Source organism: Coregonus lavaretus, assembly GCF_964263955.1.
Source record: "Coregonus lavaretus genome assembly, chromosome: 37".
Taxonomy (NCBI): domain Eukaryota; kingdom Metazoa; phylum Chordata; class Actinopteri; order Salmoniformes; family Salmonidae; genus Coregonus; species Coregonus lavaretus.
The window spans coordinates 30,433,363-30,457,675 of record NC_140024.1 but is presented as its reverse complement, the minus strand read 5'-3'; positions in this window follow the sequence as shown (position 1 = coordinate 30,457,675).

Genomic DNA, 24,313 nt, shown 5'->3' with positions numbered 1-24,313 from the left:
CCTTAAACGGACTCGGCAGGGACAGTGAGGGAATACAAAATGAGAAGTAATACGTATTCTTAAACGCCCGGCGCACCTCCCGGCCTCCGAAACAAATCTACAAGACCCAATCACAACCCATTTCAACCCTGACAAATACAAAATTGATTTTCCATAAGTGTTTGATTCTGATAGGGGAAGTCAATTCTCTACCACATATGCCTCTGTCTTATCCATTCGCCTCTCTTATCTTCCATTCTGAGGCTGAGCGGGTTTTCCTGGCCACATGGGTGGACTGTAATGTTTTATCCTTGATGGATGATCATACCTTTCAGACGGGGAGCCAGTCAGCGGGCTCTCGTCGACACAATGAGACGAGTCAGAGAACAGCAGAGCAGAGTTGTCCAGACTGACAATGAAATGGAGGTTGCCATATTGCAATAATCAAGCAGAGAGAGAGACACACACAGAGACACCGAGAGTATGATAGAGAGAGAGAGAGAGAGAGAGAGAGAGAGCAAGAGAGAGAGAGAGAGAGAGAGAGAGAGAGAGAGAGAGAGAGAGAGAGAGAGAGAGAGAGAGAGAGAGAGAGAGAGAGAGAGAGAGAGAGAGAGAGAGAGAGAGAGAGAGAGAGAGAGAGAGAAAGCGGGGGAGAGAGGGGGAGAGAGAGAGATAGAGAGAGAGAGGGGGGGGGGGAGAGAGAGAGTGGGAGAGAGAGAGAGAGAGAGAGAGAGAGAGAGAGAGAGAGAGAGAGAGAGAGAGAGAGAGAGAGAGAGAGAGAGAGAAAGAGGGGGAGAGAGAGAGATAGAGAGAGAGAGAGGGGGGGAGAGAGAGAGTGGGAGAGAGAGAGAGAGAGAGAGAGAGAGAGAGAGAGAGAGAGAGAGAGAGAGAGAGAGAGAGAGAGAGAGAGAGAGAGAGAGAGAGAGAAAAATAAAAACACAGAGAGCTCCAACAGAGAAGCAAAATACCTCAATCTGCCCTGGTGGAACAGACTGGAACAATTACTATGGGGGGAATATTCATTCTTCCTAACCTGCTGCATCTGTCTGGTAGTGCATGGACAGCTTGCCCAGAGCTACAGAGTCAGGGATAGTGACAGGGTTAGGGAGGAACCATTGATCTACAGAGTCAGTGATAGTGACAGGGTTAGGGGTGAACCATTGATCTACAGAGTCAGGGATAGTGACAGGGTTAGGGAGGAACCATTGAGCTACAGGATAGGGTTAGGGATAGTGTTAGGGATAAACCATTGAGCTACAGGATAGGGTTAGGGATAGTGTTAGGGAGGAACCATTGAGCTACAGGATAGGGTTAGGGATAGTGTTAGGGAGGAACCATTCATATGACTGAACCACCCAGAGGTAGATTGTCCATTACCTCAGTGAGAATAACAACCATTTACTCCAACGCTGTGTCAAAACCCTTGGAATTAGCCAATGGATCAGTTTAGGAGAACTACAACCAAACCATCCCATATCACACAGAGGTGGAACAACTCAGCTCTTTAGCCCCCACGCAGAAGTGGATCATTTAGGCTAAACAGCTCAAACTACTTGCTTTATTCCCAGCCCCATTCAACATGCTATGGCTGGAGTAACATGTCTGGCAGAGAAATTAAGCATTTATCCCCTGTCGTCCATTACAATACATTACTGCTGGCGTGCCGTCTCTTTCTCAAACCGTTATTTATTCCTGCCCTGTAATTAGGTCCGCCTGCATAAGAAGCCGATTTGTTTACCCTGAAGTTGTGTCTTATTATGTCTCAGAATGACTCTGCATGCAGGCAGAGAGTGGCCCTGAGAGGTTGTTTTCAGCTTCCGCCGTGATAGGTATTTCCCACTTTGTTCTCTTTAAGGAAATAAGGTTCCCACTACCTGATCCGTCAAGCCTTTGCACGTCACGGTCATGCTCATTTGCATGTACAGTACCTGTGATATTTTAATATGCTGCCTGACAACGCGAGGGCTTCCAGTCAGAACACCCGAGTGGTGAGTGTACGTTATTTTTTAAGTACCCACAAGTTTGCACCTAAACTGCCAATAACTGGGGACATGGGCTGTGAGGTGAGATGGAAGGTGTGTATGGTGAGACTTTGGAATAGACTGTTGGATATGCCAATTGCCAGAATAGCCAGCAAAGTTTTCAATGGGTTCTCTCCTTAGGGGGAGCCTGGGCAACCGAAATGCCTGACTTTTTCCAACAGTCTGACTGGGAACAGCTGTAACCAAATTAAGGGAGACATGGATGCAATTAACAAACAACTGAAGGTGCAATATGAAAATAAATGGGTGGAGGAGATTAATCGTAAACCCAAATTGAGAACCTTTTGTTTGATTAAGGGTGAATTTGTGTGTGACAGATATATTATGTATAACCTACCTAAAAGCTAGAGATCGCTGTGTGCACATGTAAGATCAGGGATAATGACTATCGCCCCGTAGCACTCACTTCTGTCATCATGAAGTGCTTTGAGAGACTAGTCAAGGATTATATCACCTCTACCTTACCTGCCACCCTAGACCCACTTCAATTTGCTTACCGCCCCAATAGATCCACAGAAGATGCCATCGCCATCACACTGCACACTTCCCTATCCCATTTGGACAAGAGGAATACCTATGTAAGAATGCTGTTCATTGACTATAGCTCAGCATTTAACACCATAGTATCTCCAAGCTCATCATTAAGCTTGAGGCCCTGGGTCTGAACCCCGCCCTGTGCAACTGGGTCCTGGACTTCCTGACAGGCCGCCCCCAGGTGGTGAAGGTAGGAAACAACACCTCCACTTCGCTGATCCTCAACACTGGGGCACCACAAGGTGCGTGCTCAGACCCCTCCTGTACTCCCTGTTCACCCATGACTGCGTGGCCAAGCACGCCTCCAACTCAATCATCAAGTTTGCAGACGACACAGCCGCAGGGCTCTCCAGAGGGTTGTGCGGTCTGCCCAACGCATCACCGGGGGCAAACTACCAGCCCTCCAGGACACCTACAGCACCCGATGTCACAGGAAGGCCAAAAAGATAATCAAGGACAACAACCACCCGAGCCACTGCCTGTTCACCCCGCTATCATCCAGAAGGCGAGGTCAGTACAGGTGCATCAAAGCTGGGACTGAGAGACTGAAAAACAGCTTCTATCTCAAGGCCATCAGACTGTTAAATAGCCTTCACTAGCACATTAACACATTAGAAATCACTGGCCACTTTAATAATGTTTACATATCTTGCATTACTCATCTCATATGTATATACTGTATTCTATACTATTCAGCTGTATGTTAGTCTATGCAGCTCTGACATTGCTCGTCCATATATTTATTTATATATTCTTAATTCCATTGCTTTACTTAGATTTGTGTGTATTGGGTATATGTTGTGAAATTGTTAGATATTACTTGTTAGATATTACTGCACTGTCGGAGCTAGAAACACAAGCATTTCGCTACACCCGCAATAACATCTGCTAAACACGTGTATGTGACCAATCAAATTTGATTTGATATTGCCCCTGCGTATTGAAACAGGTCGGTATAATGGTGAAATGGAAGAGGAAATACTATGTAACTATTGTGACATTGAAGAAATAGAGAAATTAATTAATTTTATCCTCTATTGCCGTTTCTACCATGATATACGCTTGTCCTTAGTCCAGAAAGCCCACCAGATATACCTTGCCATTATGTGGCTGAGCCACGAGGAGAAAGCCCACCAGATGTGGCTGAGCCATGAGGAGAAAGCCCACCAGACATACACTGGCATTATGTGGCTGAGGAATGAGGAGAAACTGAAATGTTTTTTTGTCCATTGTGTATTTCCGTTTGTGGAATATTTAGATAATGCCTGGAATAGAAGAAAAAGGGAGACCTATAATTAAATTGTAAAAATATTTTGCTCCTATACAGCAAATGGTCCGTATGTATATAGATAGTGTTATAGGCCTGTCTCCCATATGGATCTTCTCTTTGTGTCAGACTGGGTCCAAACGCCTTTCATTTCATTTGTATTTATTTATCTGTATTTATAATATTTAATTGATTATTTTTACTGCTCTAGGGTTATAATTATTGCTTGGATAACCTTATTTACTATTATGTATCGATTTATTTTTCACTCTTTATGCGGTGTGCACTGCACAGAACACCGGAAGAGAAATGTCAGGGGGTCATTTGCAGGTCAAAGGACTACTGTGGTTGGGACTATAGAATCCTCTATTTTCATAAATATCTGTGGGGATTAATATCTGTTAAAAGTACAAGACGACATCATCATCACGATCATCAACAGAGTATCAGACATCAACCAACAGAATTCAAATTCGCCCAGACTGCCATTGCTCTTGACAATTTGCACCCTCCCTTGAAATGATCCATGGTGTCAATGGGTGAAATGCAGATGGTTCCTTGCACATAAAATGCAGTGTGAGTAAAAGTGTGAATGAAGTATGACCATTATGGTTGTGTTCTACCAGCCTATGATTGTAATGTTAGCATCAGTAAAGAGCATATAAGGATCAGCATCAGCATCTATGTAGTTATACTCCCTATGGTTGCACTGGGTGACTTATTGTGATGACACGGAGACAGAGGTCAACAGATCTGCAGATATACAGTGGGGAAAAAAAGTATTTAGTCAGCCACCAATTGTGCAAGTTCTCCCACATAAAAAGATGAGAGAGGCCTGTAATTTTCATCATAGGTACACGTCAACAATGACAGACAAAATGAGGAAAAAAAATCCAGAAAATCACATTGCAGGATTTTTATGAATTTATTTGCAAATTATGGTGGAAAATAAGTATTTGGTCAATAACAAAAGTTTCTCAATACTTTGTTATATACCCTTTGTTGGCAATGACACAGGTCAAACGTTTTCTGTAAGTCTTCACAAGGTTTTCACACACTGTTGCTGGTATTTTGGCCCATTCCTCCATGCAGATCTCCTCTAGAGCAGTGATGTTTTGGGGCTGTTGCTGGGCAACACAGACTTTCAACTCCCTCCAAATATTTTCTATGGGGTTGAGATCTGGAGACTGGCTAGGCCACTCCAGGACCTTGAAATGCTTCTTACGAAGCCACTCCTTCGTTGCCCGTGCGGTGTGTTTGGGATCATTGTCATGCTGAAAGACCCAGCCACGTTTCATCCTCAATGCCCTTGCTGATGGAAGGAGGTTTTCACTCAAAATCTCACGATACATGGCCCCATTCATTCTTTCCTTTACACGGATCAGTCGTCCTGGTCCCTTTGCAGAAAAACTAGTGTGTTACTGATGGTAGGCTTTGTTACTTTGGTCCCAGCTCTCTGCAGGTCATTCACTAGGTCCCCCCATGTGGTTCTGGGATTTTTGCTCACCGTTCTTGTGATCATTTTGACCCCACGGGGTGAGATCTTGCGTGGAGCCCCAGATCGAGGGAGATTATCAGTGGTCTTGTATGTCTTCCATTTCCTAATAATTGCTCCCACAGTTGATTTCTTCAAACCAAGCTGCTTACCTATTGCAGATTCAGTCTTCCCAGCCTGGTGCAGGTCTACAATTGTGTTTCTGGTGTCCTTTGACAGCTCTTTGGTCTTGGCCATAGTGGAGTTTGGAGTGTGACTGTTTGAGGTTGTGGACAGGTGTCTTTTATACTGATAACAAGTTCAAACAGGTGCCATTAATACAGGTAACGAGTGGAGGACAGAGGAGCCTCTTAAAAAAAGAAGTTACAGGTCTGTGAGAGCCAGAAATCTTGCTTGTTTGTAGGTGACCAAATACTTATTTTCCACCATAATTTGCAAATAAATTCATAAAAAATCCTACAATGTGATTTTCTGGATTTTTTCTCCTCAATTTGTCTGTCATAGTTGACGTGTACCTATGATGAAAATTACAGGCCTCTCTCATCTTTTTAAGTGGGAGAACTTGCACAATTGGTGGCTGACTAAATACTTTTTTTCCCCACTGTAGGCATTATGGATCAATTCAAGTCTGTGACAAGCCTCCTCCCACCATATGTAATTGCAATGTACAGATGTAGGATCTTCATTTGTTGCTGAGAATTTTCCTGCACTACAGGAAATGCAAACTTGCAATGTATTTGAGGTTTAACAAGACTTCTAAAGTTTGTAATTTCCATTTAAAATGTCAGTCTTGATTTGCCCTAATGAAAAATGGATCAACCCCTACAAAAAATGTAAATTCGTTATAATCCACATAATAATTCACATTTCCTGTTGCTGCATGATTATTTTCTGCTGTCGCAAACTGGCTCAAATTAAGATCCTACATCTGTAAATCACTGGAGTCTAATCAATGGAGTCTAGTGTTCATCCACTCCAGCTTCATTCCTAGGCTTAATAATGTTAGATCTCAATGACCACTGCCTTATGGTCTTTATACACTAGGAGTAGATAGCCATTCAATTGATGCTCACCAGCAGAAGCATCTGGCATGTCTGTGTGAGGTTGTGCCTGCAAAAAGGAGATGCGGTCACTAGGCCTGTCCATTGTTTTACCACTGGCAGGGTGTAGGCTACAGACCATGAGACACACTTTTAAATACAGAGGAAAGCAGTAATGAGCGTTATTCCACTGTCTGCTGAAGTAAGAGCTTTGTCTTTACACTTGGTAGAGACTAGAATCCAAATGCAGATGAACCAACTGTCTCTGGCACTGACAGCCCCTGCTTGAGATCACACATCCCAGAATGCCGCTGATCGCAGCTTGTCTCGACATGTCTCCTTGTGAACAAAGTAGCGCCTCCAAATCTGCTCCTGCTAACACCTCCGTTGCCGGGTCATTACGACTACCGAGCCGAACGCCACCGACGCCCAATCAGAAGGCAGAGCTCAGTGAGCTCATTGCCACAGGCCCCACCAACCGAGCATCATGGGAGGCATTCTTCAATGACTGACATTGAGAGTGCTAACCACTGTGAATATCAATTGTGGGGAGGAACATGGCACCAACGCGCTGCACATCATTATCACATGGCCTGTGAATGAATGGGTTTGGTGTGTTACACTACACTGCACTTGAATCCGTGTGTGATTATGCAAATACAACGCATTTACAGCACCAGCTGCATAGATCAGGTTTTTTTTGTTGGGTGGTGCGACTCACTCGCCTGTGAGACTGACAGTTGTCAGCTTTGATGGTGACACATTGCAGAGATAAAGGCGTTAGGTCCACACGCTGTTAGCATACCCTAGCTGCTGTAAGTAACATACAACGACTGACTTTATTTTTGAATAAATGCTTTGCCGTCTGCTTATTTAACTGTATGGAAGAGAAGTAGGCTATGCAGGTATGAATGTAGACATGCATGTATACATGTTCACTATTAGGTATGTAGTGGAGCATAAACATAGTTTATGCATCTTTTTATTCAGGGAGGAAGTGGTACTCGCTAGGCAAAGCAGCGTCATGACCCGGATCTGCAGTTGCACTCAGCTGAACTCTGGGGTCTCTGTGGTGTGAGTTTGGAGGGTGAATGTAGCACATTGGGATGTGAACTCACTACTCAGCCTGAATGCATTCAGCTGAACTCTGGGGTCTCTGTGGATTGAGTTTGGGGGGTGAATGTAGCACATTGGGATGTGAACTCACTACTCAGCCCGAATGCATTCAGCTGAACTCTGGGGTCTCTGTGGAGTGAGTTTGGGGGGTGAATGTAGCACATTGGGATGTGAATTTACTACTCAGCCTGAAGTGTCCCGACTTGCGCTGCCGAATAGCGTGACGAGTAAGACGTTTCAGGAGGGCGTCACATTTGTTTTGCAAGGCAGAGGTTGTGGGTTTGACCCTTGGTATGAGCCAAATCAGGAGGAAGCGGTACTTCAAATCAAATTGTATTTGTCAAATGCTTCGTAAACAACAGGTGTAGACTAACAGTGAAATGCTTACGGGCCCTTCCCAACAACGCAGAGAGAAAGAAAATAGAGAAATAATAGAAAAGTAAAACACATAATAATAAAAGTTATAATAAATACACAATGAGCGACGATAACTTGGCTATAATGTATACACAGGGTACATATAACTAGGAATAAAGTGACAGATAATAAACAGTAGCAGCAGCATATGGGATGAGTCAAAAAAGTTAGTGCAAAAAGGGTCAATGCAGATAGTCAGTATTTGGCTAACTATTTAACTAACAATTTAGCAGTCTTATGGCTTGGGGGTAGAAGCTGTTCAGGGTCCTGTTGGTGCTGTGCGGTAGCAGAGAGAACAGTCTATGACTTGGGTGGCTGGAGTCTTTGACAATTTTTATGGCCTGACACCGCCGGGTATAGAGGTCCTGGATGGCAGAGAGCTCGGCCCCAGTGATGTACTGGGCCATACGCTCTACCCTCTGTAGCACCTTGCGTTCGAATGCCGAGCAGTTGCCATACCAAGCGGTGATGCAGCCAGTCAAGATGCTCTCAATGTTGCGGCTGTATAACTTTTTCAGGATCTGAGGGCACATGCCAAATCTTTTCAGTCTCCTGAGGGGGAAGAGGTGTTGTCGTCACAACTGTGTTGGTGTGTGTGGACCATGATAGATCCTTAATGATGTAGACACGGAGGAATTTAAAGCTCTCGACCCGCTCCACTACCACCCTCTGTTTCCTGTAGTCCACGATCAACTCCTTTGTCTTGCTCACGTTGAGGGAGAGGTTGTTGTCTCTGACCTCCTCCCTATAGGCTGTCTCATCGACATCGGTGATCAGGCCTACCACTGTCGTGTCCTTGGCAAAGTTGATGATGGTGTTGGAGTCGTGCACGGCCATGCAGTCGTGGGTGAACAGGGAGTACAGGAGGGGATTAAGCACTCACCCCTGTGGGGCCCCGTGTTGAGGGTCAGCATGGCGGAAGTGTTGTTGCCTACCCTCACCACCTGGGGGCGACTTGTCAGGAAGTCCAGGATCCAGTTGCAGAGGGAGGTGTTCAGTCCCAGGGTCCTGAGCTTAGTGATGAGCTTGGAGAGCACTATGGTGTTGAACACTGAGCTGTAGTCAATGAACAGCATTCTCACATAGCTGTTCCTCTTGTCCAGGTGGGAAAGGGCAGTGTGGAGTGCAATAGAGATTGTGTCATCTGTGTCTCTGTTGGGGCGGTATGTGTATTGGAGTGGGTCCAGCGTGTCTGGGATGATGGTGTTGATGTGAGCCATGACCAGCCTTTCAAAGCATTTCATGGCTACAGATGTGAGTGCTATGGGTCGATAGTCATTTAGACAGGTTACCTTGGTGTTCTTGGGCACAGGGACTATGGTGGTCTGCTTGAATCATGTAGGAATTACAGACTGGGTCAGGAAGAGTTTGAAAATGTCAGTGAAGACACTTGCTAGCTGGTCAGCGCATGCTCTGAGTACTCGTCCTGTAATCCGTCTGGCCCTGTGATCTTGTCAATGTTAACCTGTTAAAGGTCTTACTCACATCGGCCACGGAGAGCATGATCACACAGTTGTCCGGAACAGCTGGTGCTCTCATGCATGGTTCAGTGTTGCTTGCCTCAAAGTGAGCATAAAAGAGCTTGAGTATAGAAGGCATTTAGCTCGTCTGGTAGTCTCGCATCATTGTGCATCTCGCTGCTGGGTTTCCCTTTGTAATCCGTGATAGTTTGCAAGCCCTGCTACAGCCAACAAGCATCAGAGCCAGTGTAGTAGGATTCAATCTTAGTCCTGCATTAACGCTTTGCCTGTTTGATGGTTCTTCAGGGGTGTTGCGGGATTTCTTATAAGCATCCGGATTAGTGTCCCACTCCTTGAAAGCGGCAGCTCTAGCCTTTAGCTCAGTGTGGATGTTGTTGCCTGTAATCCATGGCTTCTGGTTGTAATATGTACGTACGGTCACTGTGGAGACGACGTTGTCGATGCACTTATTAATGAAGCCACTAAGCAAGCAGCGTGAGGTCTGTTACATTAGCATGAGCGTTTACGTAACTCAACACCCTTCATCGCCATCTCTCTTGCTTTTACCACTAAACCCTTGGTAAGGGCAGTATAGTTCACCCTTGGTAAGAACAGCATAGTTCACCCTTGGTAAGAACAGCATAGTTCACCCTTGGTGAGAACAGCATAGTTCACCCTTGGTAAGAACAGCATAGTTCACCCTTGGTAAGGACAGTATAGTACTGCTCAACTCAACAACACTCTTCAGTAGAACACCTCAATTGTTAGCTCATTCAGTAAAGTGAAACATTGCTGGTAAGATTGGGAAGCCATTACTGTCACTGTTTGCATCAGAAAGGAAATCATCGCAGACAGCTTTAAATGCCCGGGCCCTCACTTGTTTCCATCCTTACAATCCAAATCCATATCTTATAGGCCAACGCTCTCAATCGTCTGTTGGTCTGTTGGGGTTTGGTTTCATATTTTCTGCGGCTCTATGAGTCCTTTAGCCTTTTTTGAGTCCCCGCCAATTAAGACATTCATAAATAAAGAAGATTTACTGTACATTCCGGCGCTGAATGCAAGAGTCAGATGATGCCGAGACAGTTTCCTTAAGAATTGCAGTCTTTAAAGTAATACTATTTCCTCTGTTATACATTAGTGTGGCTCTGATCGTGACAAAATACCTCCCCATGACTGGAACATCACACCACCACTGGAAAAGAGAAGCTGTGTTATGAAAACATTATGCATATTTCACATTCATTATTACTAATTCATACCCGTCATATTTTCAATTATTAAAGTCCCACAGAGAGTTCCTAGCATGAGTCACTATAAAAGAGACGATAGAAGTTCAGTTTAGATTTTAATGGGAACCACAAAGAGAATATTTCAAAGTGCTACGACAGTTTTTTAAAGAATGTGGGGCCTGTTCCAAAATGTATGATGGTGTTGAATGTATCAATATTGTGATATCACACCGAGTACCATTACAGATCAGTACCTTGAATGCTTGAGAAACCCGGACAACATGAAAAGACAATAAGTAGAGAAAGACCCTCTCCAAAAAACACATTTCTAATTCACACATGAGTATTAATACACACTTTTTCATGTGTGAATTAGGACAAATATAAGCACCCACCAAAGTATTATTATTATGATTATTATATTACAAGAACCATACAATATATATGTTATTGGGATCCACCCATATACAGTATGTCACTGCAAAGATTAACACAATGTTGCATCATTCATTGCCATGTATAATCCATTCAAACACATGCTCAGTCTCCCTATTTCTCTGTTGAATAATATGGTGATATGTTGTCTATCACTAAGCCAAGCTAAGTAAGGTGTTATTGAAGCAGAATAACGGATGTGGATGGTCAGAATCTGGGCTGACATATGGGGACCCACTGGTGAAGGCTCCCCGGCCCTACAGAACAGGTGGAACAGCCTTTTGCAGAGGGGGGAGACTTAAATAATCAGATAAGCCCCCACTGGCTGCATCTCACTGTGCGCCCAAAGCCGTGTCAGGGAGATGCTGCGTGGCATGCCAAGGCATACAGCTACGCTACCGACAACTGTGCCAGAGAAGGGGGGTGGGGGGGGATGGAGCCCTCGGAGACGCAATGGTGTGTGTCTGTCCTTTCAGTCGACACAATTGTTCGAGGGACCATCACTAGAAACCGCATGAATACACACAACACAGCCTGAAACATAGGAATAAAGCCCTCATGTGGAACATGGTCCTCACACGGAAGGCAGAAAATACACAGGACACAAGTTCCTATACAGTATAATACACTTAGACTAAAAATGATCCCCGGAAACACTGAAAATGACAGACAATAGTCCTGTGTAACTACAATGGAAGAATTATAATGACCCTGTATCAACTAAGAGGCCATTGTGTTTTTCAAGAAAATGCAATAGGCTAATATTGAGAAAGAGGTTAGTTGACTTATGTAGTATACTATATAACCGCATGTGCTTACTAACTTATCATAATGTAATTGCATGTAGTTACTAAAAGGCAGCCTAGTCTTCATACTGAATGGTCTTCTCATTATTCAATGCACTATGCTACAAGATATATGGGAAAAATAGAGCCTTTAGTTACTGTCATCATATATCAATTATCGTATCCATATATATCTATACCCATAAATCCATATATCAAATATCCATACATCACTCACAAGCCATTTCACCCACAGGTGACTGCCCTCATCAACACATTACAGTCAGTGTGTTATAATACCCTGTGTAAGCCCATACACACCATGAGGAGATGAAGACACACAGCAGCCTGCTTCTACCACCCAGCATTTAGGATTGACATTTCAGCTGCCATCAATCAAAACCCTCAGCCATTTGCTAATCAAAAATTTGTTGCCCATGCAGACCTCAATCACTTATCCAATAGGATGGCAAATTACACTATTTAAGGAGGATTTATGCTCAACGACTCAATCATACGCTAATTAACATGCCAGTCATTTGGTGCACTCGGAGGGTCTCTGGTAACAAAGATAAGGATATTTATATTACTTATTTTTCTGGCAGCAGGGAAGAAATGTATGTCATTGGCTATAATGTTTGTATGTATAATTCAAATATTATTGTAGGTAATTCAACAAGCACAGAAAGTTAACCAACGTTTTCACTTTCAATGTCAGTATTCAGTTCCTTTAGTGACAGCATATGTAGGATCTTAATTTGAGCCAGTTGCTACAGCAGGGAAAAAATCCTGCAGCAACAGGAAATGTGAATTAATGGACATTTGTTTTAGGGTTTGATACATTTTTCGTGAGAGAAAATCAAGTCTGAAATTTCAAAGTGGAAATTACAAACTTCAGAAGCCTTTTTAAACCTCAAATACACTGCACGTTTTAAATATCCTGCATTGCAGGAAAGTTATCCTGCAACAGGGTGATCAAATTAAGATCCTACATCTGTATTCCGTTTTACAATATAGTAGTTTCAAACACATTTGTACCAAGGACACCAGCACAATGGTTAGTAACCTAAGGAAAAGAGCAGATGAACATCATGTTGAGATTACGTTGACGATGAAGGACGAAACAGCAGAACTGAGAAAATAGACATTTCTCCGTTCTTTTTATAACCACCCACGTCTTTGTATTATTCCATCTTTTAAACCTTTTACTGCAGTGTGCTAAATCAGGGTCACACAGAGTGCTTCTTGGTAGTCTTAAACAAATCTGCTTTGAAACAAAAGTATACACCTCACACACATGGTTATGGGCTTAATAAAAAGAAGACACATGTACCATGTCAGATATAGAGTTTAAATGTATTACATTTTGAGTTTGCATCCCAATATTACACTTTATATACATCACAGAAGACTGAAATATAACAAAACCGTTTGTCATAGAAACACTGGATTTTCAGCAGCTTTTTTAAAATAATGTTTATTAATTAGGAAATTAGGAAAAAATATTCCACTCATGAGGCCACTAGGTCATTTGACATAATGAAATCCTCTGAAATTAGTCCATCTTGTACTTGTATTTTCTTTGGTCAGATTTATTGGGTCCAGGAGGCCCTTGTGTTCCTCCTGTGTGAGAGTAGAGACAAGCCATTAAAAGAGAAGGCCTGCTTGGATTCACAGACCCAGTTATCCTGAGTGATTGCAGGGAACAGCCCTGGATAAATCACCATAATGTGTTATTCATCACCTCACAGCTCTGTGGCCCACAGCAACACACACACACACACACACACACACACACACACACACACACACACACACACGTGAATGAACGTTAGCATACAGTACAAACACACATGCTTGCATATGTATGTACACACATAAACCAACATAATAGCAGAGAGACAGACATGCATGCTTACATGGACACGCACACACATACAGAGACATAAATATACATGCCTGTGTGAGCACAGATTACCTCAAGGATACACAGGCGTGCATGTACACATCCACCTTTACCCTACCAACGCTAACAAAAAGGAAGAAGCTACTTTCAGATACAAAACATCTGAAAAACTATAAATGCACTGACATTTCTGACAGTGAAACAAGTGATTTTCTTACTAAACTCATTTAGAACTAAGGGCACCTAGTTACAATGTTCCAAAGCTATTGGTGTAGCTGAAATGATCGTGATTAATTATCGTAATCAACTTAAATGATCGTAATTATCTAATTGATCCAATTATTCAGATGATGGAGAAGGAGCTCTTCGGGATAAAAGGTTGTTGTGTTCAGAATTGGCCGGCTCGAGCGTCACTGGTCTGCCAAAACAACAGGAAATGGCTCCAACCAACAAAGCCAACATGGCTAACAACGTAACGCAGTAACAGACTGATATACAGGCTACTTACTGTTAAGGGCTTCACTCCCATTGTATGGTTTAATGAAGTTTGATTACCTAGAAGAGCATAGAAAACATAAAAGTGAGAGCTTGGGACTATAAGGTTCAATCTGCAAAAAAATATGATTCTGAGATAACTGTCTTTAATGTGGTTTAATTGGTTTGAACGGTGTCAGCTATTTTTATATTATATTCTTTTGAACTTAACAACATGAAATGGGTAATTTAGAGTACTAAATAGGTAGAGAACACTGACCATAACAAGGCTATGTCAATAACTACATTTAGACTAAAATGAAGATGGAACCTTAATGTCTTAAGCTCTCGAAAGGACAATTACACTATAATCTGCCTTTACTGTAAAGTGAATGCATAAAGAAAATGTCAGTCGGTTCTTCAGATTTCTATTGAACAGTCTCCAAACCACGAACGACAGCCACATTGCCAGAACCATGCCTGGATGGTTGGTGGGTTTCTCAAGCTGGCAACCCTTCATCACTGGAGAGATGCCAGTGCACTTCAGAGAATGGTGCATCTGTGAGTTAGACCATAGAAATAGAATGACTCACTCAATATGGCCGCCAGTCTACCCATCACAGAACGTGGATTTCAAAGGGGATGTCCAGTCTGTAGATTATTTTTCTATGAGTGAGACAGAGTTTAGGGGTATACTACAAAGCAGGCTCAATGAGTTTGATAAACAAACTGAAATAACTACTGATTTTCTGGTTCAATAGGAAAGCTAAACTAAGATATGTACTTTTGGTTGTTGGGTCAATCAGACCATGGCCGTTTCAAGCTTATCTTTAACAATAAAAAAAAAAAAAACGTATTTCAGAAGTCACTGATCTTGCTTTGTAGTATACCCCTCTAGGTAGCTTAGACTGAGCTGGCTGTGTAGCTAGCTGTTCATCTTGCGGACAGAACAGTACTGTGTGCTCCCCCAGATAGGGAGATGTACTGCAACCCACTAGAGAAAGCCATGATGGATTGGGCTGAGCGAAACCAGTGTAATACCCTGTCAGCGTGTGACTGAAGATAGTACACAACAGCCCAACTAGCGGCTGGTCGGCGTGTGTTTTTGATGTGTACAAGGAGTGACTTAAGTACTGATTCAATACTGTGAACGATCATATGAATTATACACTGTGAGACTTTACCTTGACCATGGGAGTAAATATTATGTGGGAGAGTCAACAGTCAAAAGAAAGAGTGAAATGCTGCTCTTTCTTGTTTCTAACCAATTTTCAATGTTACAATCTAATTAAGCTCTCTTTGAAACAGCACAGTCCATCTTGATAATTCATCTGATATTATTTTCTCTAGGGAAAAGGAATCTTAGGAGTTTCAAAAACACTTTGAGCAAAGACAAGACCATTACTGTATCTAATGCAATAACTTTTCAAGGTGACCTGTTTTTGAAAACCATTATTCTGTCCGGCAGTTTATAGTCCCTATATGCTACTTAATGTGGTAGTAGGACTATCTATGAGAGTGAAAGAAAAGAGAGACGTAAAAGTCACCCTTCAACAGTCATTGTACTCTTCAAGGTGCTCTATGGAGTAAGCAGTTGCCATAGAAATAGATGTTGATTCACTGGAACTAAAGTGGGTTTTACACCGTTGACTTTCGCAAGTAAGCATTCATTCGAAACCATTCAAAACCTGACATTGACTGACACACAGTTACAGGGGTATTGGAGCTGTTGGAGCAAGCACAGTACGATTGGCTAAGCTCAACAGCTGAGGTCTGGACTAATCATAAACAATCATAGGCATAAACAGAACAATACAAACAGAACAACACATAAACAAAACAACACATAACAGAACAACATAAACATAACAACATATAAACAAAACAACACATAAACAGAACAACACAAACAATACAACACATAACAGAACAACACATAAACAGAACAACACAAACAATACAACCATAACAGAACTACACATAAACAGAACAACACAAACAATACAACACATAACATAACAACACATAAACAGAACAACACAAACAATACAACACATAACAGAACAACACAAACATAACACAAACAGAACAACACATAAACAGAACAACACAAACAATACAACACAAACAGAACAACACAAACAGAACACATAATAGAACAACACATAACAGAACAACATACACAGAACAACACATTAACAAAACAACACATAACAAAACATAAACAGAACAACACAGTACAACACAAACAGAACAACACATACACAGAACAACACATACACAGAACAAAACATATACAGAACAACACAAACGGAGCAACACATAAACAGAACACATAAACAGAACAACACATAAACCAAACAACACAGAACAACACATACACAGAACACATAAACAGAACAACACAAACAGAACAACACAAACAGAACAACACGTAAAAGAACACATAAACAGAACACATAACAACACAAACAGAACAACACAAACAGAACACATAAACAGAACAACAAACAGAACAACACTTAAACAGAACAACAAATAAACAGAACAACACAAACAGAACACAAACAGAACAACACATAAACAGAACAGCACAAACAGAACAGCACAAACAGAACAACACATAAACAGAACAACACAAACAGAAACAACACATAAACAGAAACTCATAAACAGAACAGCACATAAACATAAACAGAACACAAACAAAACAACACAAACAGAACAACAAACACATAAACAGAATAACACATAAACATAAACAGAACACATAAACATAAACAGAACAACACATAAACATAAACAGAATAACACAAACAAAACAACAAACAGAACAACACATAAACAGAACATCACATAAACAGAACAACACATAAACATAAACAGAATAACATAAACAAAACAACACATAAACATAAACAGAACAACTCAAACAGAACAACACATAAACATAAACAGAACACATAAACAAAACAACACAAACAGAACAACACATAAACATAAACAGAATAACACATAAACAAAACAATACATAAACAGAAAAACACAAACAGAACAACACATAAACATAAACAGAATAACACATAAACAAAACAACACAAACAGAACAACACATAAACATAAACAGAATAACACATAAACAAAACAATACATAAACAGAACAACACAAACATAAACAGAACACATAAACAAAACAACACAAACAGAACAACACATAAACATAAACAGAATTACACATAAACAAAACAATACATAAACAGAACAACACAAACAGAACAACATATACACAGAACACATAAACATAAACAGAATAACACATAAACAAAACAACACAAACAGAACAACACATAAACATAAACAGAATAACACATAAACAAAACAACACATTTTACATGTATAAGTCATTTAGCAGACACTCTTATCCAGATTGACTTACAAATTGGTTCATTCAACTTAGTATAGCCAGTGGGACAACCACCTCTTTTTTTTTTATGGGGGGGGGGGTAGAAAAATTACTGTTATACTATTCCAGGTATTCCTTAAAGAGGTAGGGTTTCAAGTGTCTCCGGAAGGTGGTCAGTGACTCCACTGTCCTGGCGTCATGGGGGAGCTTGTTCCACCATTGGGGTGCCAGAGCAGCGAATAGCTTTGACTGGGCTGAGCGGGAACTGTGCTTCCGTAGAGGTAGGGGGGCTAGCAGGCCAGAGGTGGATGAACATAGTGCCCTCGTTTGGGTGTAGGGTCTGATCAGAGCCTGAAGGTAAGGAGGTGCCGTTCCCCTCACAGCTCCGTAGAACAACACATAAACAAAACAACACAAACAGAACAACACATAAACATAAACAGAATAACACATAAACAAAACAACACAAACAGAACAACACATAAACAGCGTGATTCCACACAAAAAGCATATGGGGAACATTCCCTGAATGCTAAGCAGCCGAGCAGTACCAGCATATTGTGCCAGCAGTTTTCTTTACGAGTCGGTTTAGCCACAATGTCTAATTGCCTTCAAGGCGAACCATGCAGTTGTCTGGCCCCGGTGGCCGTACGGAGTGAGGCAGAACAGCACTATGCGGAGGGAATCAAGCCAGACCACATCTCTCTGACCTTGTGCAGAGAACTCAAACAATGCATCACCTTCACATGAGAACCAGACAGGTTTCTTTTCCTCTTCCCTGTTTTCCAAGGGCTGTCATGTGAAGTGACTTTGCCTTTTGCGAAATCGAGGACCACTCCGAGCAGCGGAGTGGGGCCTGTCTCTCGACTTCCCATCAACCATCTGGGTGTGTAACTGAAGACGGGGCGCAGAGCCACATTTAAACAAACCCTCCTCTGGACTGGGGCTGACTGATGAGGTGCTACGTAACGGCCATGACCCTACTCAGTTCTCTCTCCTTCCAACAACAACACACATTCGTACGAACACGTCCACTCTGCCAAATAACATTGCCACCTGATACAACTGTCTCCATTACACAACATGTCACTTTTCACAGAGGCTGTGGTTGGGTGTGTGTGGGGTGGAGGGGGGTAGAGAGTGCATTCCACAGTGAGGGCCTGTTGAATGCAAGCTATGGGGCCCATAATGAAACGCAGGAGCTGTAAAAAGTGACATTTGGAAGGCACGGAGGTAACCTGATATACTTTTTTCCCCCTTTTTTTTAGGGGGTAGATGAGGTTTAGCATTGCAGATAGATTGCAACTTCCATCAATGTAATTGTCTGCATCACTTCCAATCCCCCATATGTTTTTTTCTCTCGCAAATATATATATATATATATATATATATATATATATATATACACACATATACATACATACACATACATATACACATACATACATATATATATATATATACACACATATACATACATACACATACATATACACATACATACATATATATACAGTTGAAGTCAGAAGTTTACATACACTTAGGTTGGAGTCATTAAAACTCGTTTTTCAACCACTCCACAAATGTCTTGTTAACAAACTATAGTTTTGGCAAGTCGGTTAGGACATCTACTTTGTGCACGACACAAGTAATATTTCCAACAAGAAAAAATATTGTAGACCTCCACAAGTCTGGTTCATCCTTGGGAGCAATTTCCAAACGCCTGAAGGTACCACGTTCATCTGTTCAAACAATAGTACGCAAGTATAAACACCATGGGACCACGCAGCCATCATACCGCTCAGGAAGGAGACGCGTTCTGTCTCCTACCGATGAAGGTACTTTGGTGCGAAAAGTGCAAATCAATCCCAGAACAACAGCAAAGGACCTTGTGAAGATGCTGGAGGAAACAGGTTCAAAAGTATTTATATCCACAGTAAAACAAGTCCTATATCGACATAACCTGAAAGGCCACTCAGCAAGGATGAAGCCACTGCTCCAAAACCGCCATAAAAAAGCCAGACTACGGTTTGCAACTGCACATGGGGACAAAGATCGTACTTTTTGGAGAAATGTCCTCTGGTCTGATGAAACAAAAATAGAACTGTTTGGCCATAATGACCATTGTTATGTTTGGAGGAAAAAGGGGAAGGCTTGCACGCCGAAGAACACCATCCCACCCGTGAAGCACAGGGGTGGCAGCATCATACTGTGGGGGTGCTTTGCTGCAGGACGGACTGGTGCACTTCACAAAATAGATGGCATCATGAGGAAAGAAAATTATGTGGATATAATGAAGCAACATCTCAAGACATCAGTCAGGAAGTTAAAGCTTGGTCACCAAATACTAATTGAATGTATGTAAACTTCTGACCCACTGGGAATGTGATGAAAGAAATAAAAGCTGAAATAAATCATTCTCTCTACTATTATTCTGACATTTCACATTCTTAAAATAAAGTGGTGATCCTAACTGACCTAAGACAGGGAATATTTACTAGGATTAAATGTCAGAAATTGTGAAAAACTGAGTTTAAATGTATTTGTATGTAAACTGTACATATCCATTAAAAAATATATTTCCCTTTATTACTTTCCAACCCCACCACCCCTTCCCTAATTGGAGTAAACTAGTGAACAACAACCCGATAGACTTGACTCCGGATCTCCAGGATGACATGGGGAAGCAATGGTTTGCTGACTAATGACTGCTAATGTTTGTTGGGTGTGTTTTAAAGTGGTAAAACTAAAATGTAAATGTAAACAAGCTAGAGCTGTTCTCCCATGGGCCAGCTTTATGCCCCTAACAGCTAGGCTATGGTGGGGATGTCTTGATTGGCTCAGAATCCGACTGGGAGCGATGGAGAGTTGATCTGAATTCGGTTACCGGTAGAAAGTCTTTCAAGCATCTATGATGTGTTTGCCATCTGGACTCTTTTTCCCAGGCCTCCATAGTTGATTACCTATGATCCTTTGCACACCTTGGTTTACCCTGGCCTTGGTGATGGCTCCACTGCAGTTGGGTTGAGTTACCCTGCATGCCCAGCTCAAATACTCACAAGTACCAATCTCAAGTCTTTCACTTTGACACCAAGGTTCCACTCTAGGACAATGGAGAAAAGAAGAAGGTAGTCAGAGGTCATGTAGTCAGAGGTCATTTAGTCAGAGGTCATGTAGTCAGAGGTCATGTAGTCAGATGTCATGTAGTCAGAGGTCATTTAGTCAGAGGTCATGTAGTCAAAGGTCATGCAGTGCTAAAAAGCGGGGTTTAAAGTAAGGTCCTACTTTCAGAATTGCTGTTTAGCCTACTATTAATACAACGTAAAGTCATTTTACAGAGGATTTAAGGCTTCCTGTGCTTGATTCCATTTACGAGACTTCCATCCTATACGGATTAATACAGCCATCTTGTTCATGGGCATCGGCCCGGAGCATGTGCTGCACAGACCCACTAATCTCCACGCGGGATGGATTACCTAGCCACAAATCAATGATTAGATTGACACATCCATATCATAAAGTTGGGGAGAGCTTTGCAGCGGCTGCTCTAAACTGATAAAAAGGCTTTACAGTAAGATGCATTAAGGTCTGCCTCTCTCCCTCTCGTTGGGAATTCGAGGAGGGAATTTGAATGAGGCCTCTCTGTGAGCTTCAATTGGGTTATAAACGTGGCCTGATTAGTGGAACATTACGACTACATCAATCATACAGAGCAACAACTTCATATCCCAACATTCCTGGCAGGGTCCCTCCATAGAGGACTCTCCCTACTCTGTCTATCCTCACACTTCCTTAGCATCTTAATGAGAGCAACCTGTGGTGCAGTGAGAGGAAGCAGAAAGCTCCAGCTAGTCGATGACTGCAGCTGGCTAAAGATTATTCTGTGTGATAGACAGAGAATGATTAACGAGCACAGTGAATGCAACACGGCCGGGGGTTACTCCAGAAATGCGTCTCTTTTTCTGGCTGCTCTGTTGAAGAAGATGGCAGAAACGAAGAGGTCTGAGGACCGACCCAGGTGGGACTCCCCCGCTGCTGGGCTGCATCAGTCTTCTCAGTCAGCCTGACGGCTAACAGGTGGCTGCTTCAAAGAGATGGATGTCTGAGAGAGGAGTAGACTGCTAAACACTCCGCTGAACGACAACGCAGCCTGGACTCGTCTTGTGTTAATGGCGCTATGAACTCAATGTAACATCTACCTCCCTCCATGCCTCTGTTATCATCACCATCACTCAGCGGCTAATTATTTCAGCTATCCGTCTGGAATGTCTAATGTCATATTTTTAAAGCACTGTTTGCTTTTTCAGGAATTCCTCCACGTGAAAAAACACAAATGTTGTTCTGTCTCTGGGGGAGTAGTAGAGACTACTTTCAGTACTGAACCAAACCCCTGTAGGTCTCTTAAGTAGTCTCAAAGGTGAAGAATCTGTTAAGCGATTTGAGAGATTGGAGTGTAGTTCATTTCATGAACATAGGCTACTCTCAATGCAATTACATTTTAGTCATTTAGCAGACGCTCTTAACCAGAGCGACTTACAGGTAGTGAATGCATACATGTTTTTTTGTATACTGGCCCCCTGTGGGAAACGAACCCACATCCCTGCCGGCCAAACCCTCCCCTACCTTGGACGATGCTGGACCAATTGTGCGCCGCCCATGGGTCTCCCGGTCTGAGAGTGGCGACCCATGGGACTCGAACCAGGATCTCTAGTGGCACATGCAGTGCCTTAGACCACTGAGCCACTCGAGAGTCAATTAAACATGGAACACAGGCTACTCTCAATGCAATTCAACATGGAACACAGGCCACTCTCAATGTAATTCAACATGGAACACAGGCCACTCTCAATGTAATTCAACATGGAACACAGGCCACTCTCAATGTAATTCAACATGGAACACAGGCCACTCTCAATGTAATTCAACATGGAACACAGGCTGCTCAATGCATATCAAAGTTGATTGGTTTTGCAGCACACAGTTTTGCAGATGTTATAGCAGGTGTAGCAAAATGCTTATGTTTCTAACTCCAACAGTGCAGTAATATCTAGCAATGCAATAACAATTCACACATAGTCCAAAAGTTTTAAAAAAAGAACAAGAAATGAAGACATGTCAGAATGAGCAATGTCAGAGTCTGGAATATAAATATATACAGTACACATTGAGTATACAAAACATTAAGAACACCTGCTCTTTCCATGACATAGACTGACCAGTCGAATCCAGGTGAACGCTATGATCCCTTATTGATGTCAATTGTTAAATCCACTTCAATCAATGGAGATGAAGGGGAGGAGACAGGTTAAAGAAGGATTGTTAAGCCTTGAGACATGGATTGTGTGTGTGCCATTCAGTTGGTGAATGGACAAGACAAAACATTTAATTGCCTTTGAACAGGGTATGCTAGCAGGTGCCAGGTCCACCGGTTTGTGTCTAGAACTGCAACGCTGCTGGGTTTTTCACACTCAACTGTTTCCCGTGTGTATCAAGAATGGTCCACCACCCAAAGGACATCCAGCCAACTTGACACAACTCTGGGAAGCATTGGAGTCAACATGGGTCACCATCCCTGTGACAACGCTTTCGACACCTTGTAGAGTCCATGCCCTGACGAATTGAGGCTGTTCTGAGGGCAAAAGGGGGGGTGCAACTCAATATTAGGAAGCTGTTACGTTACAGCCTTATTCTAAAATGGATTAAATAGTTTTTTTCCCTCATCAATCTACACACAATACCCCATAATGACAAAGCAAAAAACACGTTTTCAAATATCACATTTACATAAGTATTCAGACCCTTTACTCAGTACTTTGTTGAAGCACCTTTGGCAGCGATTACAGCCTTGAGTCTTCTTGGACATGACGCTACAAGCTTGGCACACCTGTATTTGTTGAGTTTCTCCCATTCTTCTCTGCAGCTCCTCTCAAGCTCTGTCAGGTTGGATGGGGAGCGTCGCTGCACATCTATTTTCAGGTCTCTCCAGAGATGTTTGATTGGGTTCATATCCGGGCTCTGGCTGGGCCATTCAAGGACATTCAGAGACTTGTCCCGAAGCCACTCCTGCGTTGTCTCGGCTGTGTGCTTAGGGTCGTTGTCCTGTTGGAAGGTGAACCTTTACCCCAGTCTGAGGTCCTGAGCGCTCTGGAGCAGGTTTTCATCAAGGATCTATCTGTACTTTACTCCGTTCATCTTTCCCTTGATCCTGACTAGTCCCCCGGTCCCTACCGCTGAAAAACATCCCCACAACATGATGCTGCCACCACCATGCTTCACCGTAGGGATGGTGACAGGTTTCCTCCAGACGTGACGCTTGGCATTCAGGCCAAAGAGTTCAATCTTGGTTTCATCAGACCAGAGAATCTTGTTTCTCATGGTCTGAGAGTCCTTTAGGTGCCTTTTGGCAAACTCCAAGCGGGCTGTCATGTGCCTTTTACTGAGGAGTGGCTTCCGTCTGGCCACTCTACCATAAAGGCCTGATTGGTGGAGTGCTGCAGAGATGGTTGTCCTTCTGGAAGGTTCTCCCATCTCAACAGAGGAACTCTGGAGCTCTGTCAGAGTGACCATCGGGTTCTTGTTCACCTCCCTGACCAAGGCCCTTCTCCCCCGATTGCTCAGTTTGGCCGGGCAGCCAGTTCTAGGAAGAGTATTGGTGGTTCCCAACTTCTTCCATTTAAGAATGATGGAGGCCACTGTGTTCTTGGGGATCTTCAATGCTGCAGAATGTT